This window comes from Lactuca virosa, chromosome 4, assembly GCF_052849685.1.
Source record: "Lactuca virosa cultivar CGN04683 chromosome 4, Lactuca_virosa_CGN04683_v6, whole genome shotgun sequence".
NCBI lineage: Eukaryota > Viridiplantae > Streptophyta > Magnoliopsida > Asterales > Asteraceae > Lactuca > Lactuca virosa.
In genome coordinates this window covers 369759603-369763235 of record NC_136429.1, presented here as the reverse complement: position 1 = coordinate 369763235, position 3633 = coordinate 369759603, and the positions used below count along the sequence as shown (strand labels likewise).

Below are 3633 nucleotides of genomic sequence, written 5' to 3'. Positions count from 1 at the left end.
GTTTGACGTAAAAACTTGAGTTGAATTCTCATCAGGGGTTCGAGTTTATATATATATATATATATATATATATATATATAACTCTATATTTGTAGGTTAACGAATATACCTAATCTAAGAGTATAAGCCCTAGGCTATAGTTGTAATTTCCTAAGATAGTACTAGTTCGCTATAGCCAATAGCTCTGATACCAATCTGTCACACCCCCGGCCGGCGGCGAAAACGCCGAGCTGTGCGACATCATCATGGATAACAGTTATTGAACATACATTGAACAGTATAAAAATATAACAAAATAGTAAATGTATTATCACTGAAAAAGAGATTACAATGATATTCAGAATTACAAAAATCTGAGCCTTAAACAGTAGACTACTTAATAAAACTTCACCATTGATCTATAGGTAGTTTTGACTTCACGACTCGACTTCCGGGAGTGCAAACTTCCATTTCTTGTTTCCCTAGGAATACATGCGATTTTAAAAACGTCAACATAATGTTGGTGAGTTCACAGGTTTGTAGTGTTTGTATTGAAAGTACTTCTATACCAAAAGTATGTTTGCTAAAATAGTTCTTTCTTGCTCAATAATGTGTTTCGTTAAGTATGTACTTTCTTGACTGAAAGTATGTTTGATACATATGTTCTTTCTTGAGTGAACGTGTGTTTGGTATGAGTGTACTTTCTTGACCGAAAGTATGTTTTACTGTATATAAGTATTAATTTAACTTATGTAATTGTTTGCTTAAGGCGTGACTATCATGGTTACAATGAGTTCCCATAATCGAGCTGTTGACTAGTTGTTGCCCCTCACGACGCTTCATCGGACGTCGTAATGTTTAGAAAGTTATCACCCGTAACTTGACCATCGATGGTTGTAGCTAGCAACCGCAGGTGGGGGTGTCAGCCCGTATAGATCTATACATAACTCTCCCGCTCACTTAAGATTTAACGATTATGGGCAGGGGTCTTGGCTAAGTATTAAACTTAGATGATGAATATGTCTCATTCAACCACTGTGTGCATAGCCTTAATTGTTGTAGTCTTAACTTTAAGATTTTAAATTATTAGACCAATGTTTCGTTGTGTAATTATATTAATATATATAATTACAACGTTTAATTATCTTTTAAACATTAAACGTGCGGCATAACGACATTGTATGAAAATTATCCATTCTTAAACACACAGAGTAAGGACATCGCATAATAATTAAATATATTATACGGGTAAAGTAACGACAGTGTATAATTATACGAGGAGAGTAGCGTATGATATTTATCAATATTATACAGACAGGGTAACGACATAATATATTATCCAATTTAAACGGACATAGTAACAATATAAATAAGAACAATGTTTATACTATAATAAAAAAATATAATAAATTAACATGTATTCCCCCCTAAAATTGATAAAAGATTGAAAAAGGGACCGTGAAACTCACCCTTGAAGCGTGTTTAAAACCAAGATATCTACTGCCGGGAAAATGGTCGAAAGCTTGGGATTACTTGGGCTCGAGTGTAGGAGAAAGAAAATAATAAATTAAAATAACAAAAATAACTCCAAAAATTTTCTTTTGAAGAAAAGTAGAGAACGAATTTGATTTTGAGTGTCCTACATTTGCTCCATTCGTTGCTATTTATAGTTGGAAAATCATGCACTGTTGTTCTTTCCTAAACCACATATGTGAAAATTTGACACGTATCATATATATCATCATACAGACTTGGGGATTATGATTTTTTTTTAAATAGATATATAAATCAATAAATAGGTTCTATAACCAAATTACTCGATGGATGCATTTTCTCTATTTGTTTTTTTTTTATTATAAAACGAATCATATTTCAAAGAACTTAAATATGTTATATGTTTGTTTTGATCTTTATTTATGAAAAGTAATACAATCCTAATAAAATTACATATAAACGTTTCTTTATAATAAAAAGTTATTTGAAAAAAATAATAAAAATAATAACTTATAAAATATTGTATCAACGAATTTCGAATCGATATAATACCTTAATACGAAATATTACCAAATATATAAAAGATAATATTTTACGACATATCAAAATTTAATAATTGATAAGTAATGTTCTAAAATAAACATATTTAATTATTGTCGAAAATATGGGTGTTACAACTCTCACATATGATCTTCGTTTTCGACGATCTTTATATTTTCGGAATCGTGTTGACGAGGACTTTCGAATTATATAACACAAAATTTTGAGTGCCTAAATTCTTATTTGTTAAACGTTTCGACTAATTTTCATTATATATTAAAATGTATGAGATTGTATTTTCATTTAAAAATGATCAAACATTTTACATTAGGTCATTACGTCGATATCCGTCATGTTTGTGATTGACGATCGTTGACCAATTTTTGACGGTTGTCACAGCTTTGACCAGCGAATGTTGACATATTTTCTCCATTTGTTACATCCCCCCCCCCCCCCCCGTTATAGAAATTTCGTCCAGAAATGTTGCTTGTAGTCAAGGTATCTTTGAGAAGTTGGGGCTATTTACGTTTCGTTGGATCTTTTCTTGATCCTTCTATAGTCGCCTTGTGTATGACACCTATACATGACCCAAGATTGGACAGTCGATCGAATGCTTGATTCCACTCTAAATCCACAACCAAACAAGGAAAATGGAATAAGGCTAGAATTAATCATTCTAAGGTCATCGAATCTTATATATGACTCTACCACATGAACTAAAAAAGCATGGGACACTAATATGTTTTCTTAGTTCACTTCATCGATCGGGATAGTAATTGTCTCATCGGACAAATATTTGTTGAGATTTGGCACATGAAAGACGTCATGCATATTGTTTAGTTCTTGAGGAAGTTTGAGTCGATACGCAATAGTATTAATTCTCACAAGAATTATAAAGGTCCTTCATGTTGCAAGTTTAACTTTTCAGGTTCTCTAAACCGTATTATTCCTCCAAAAGGGAAAGCGTTTAAAGTTACATAGTCTCCGACTTGGAAGTCGAGAGGCATGTGTTTCTGGTTATGTAAAGTTTTTCTGATGTCCGTGTTCAGAATTTAATTGTTCCTTGGTTCACACAAACGTTTTTGTAATATCATGAATGATCTCTAGAATAGTAAACAATGTGTCACTTACATGTCCTCTAGTGAGTTACATATCTCCAACCATTACCCAACATGTTGGGGATCAACACTTTCATCCGTATAAAGCCTCAAAGAGTGTGAATTTAGTGTTGGTTTGATAACTATTGTTGTAGGAAAACTCGACTAATGGAAAATGAGTACCATATGTTTTTCCATAGTCTATCATGCAGGCTCAGAGCATATCTGTAACACCCCATTTTTGCTTTACAGTATGAACGACCAGTTATGTAGATAGACGTTTTTGATAGATGACTATTTAGGATAAGTAGTCTTGATGAAAGTCGTAGTAATCGCAAATCCGAGATCGTGCATACAGAGAATGCATAAATCTGACTTCATAGGAGGAAGTTATGATTTATAGAAGTTTCAGCACAACAGCGTGTGACATAGAAACTAAAATTAAGATCAGTTGATTGGTAGGAAAAACAATTTAAACGAGAGTTGAAGATCTCTTCAATACTTATCCGTCGATAGAAAGACA

At 32.5% G+C, this 3633-nt stretch overlaps 1 long non-coding RNA gene across 1 annotated transcript; it reads right to left on the bottom strand.

The window, feature by feature from the left end:
* Positions 1–288: 288 nt before the first annotated feature.
* On the bottom strand, positions 289–1609 carry LOC145108727 (uncharacterized). Its single transcript, XR_013708510.1, has 2 exons — positions 1449–1609; positions 289–461 (listed from the first exon to the last, which is right to left on the bottom strand). It is a non-coding gene; the product is annotated as an uncharacterized LOC145108727 (long non-coding RNA).
* Positions 1610–3633: the final 2024 nt, after the last annotated feature.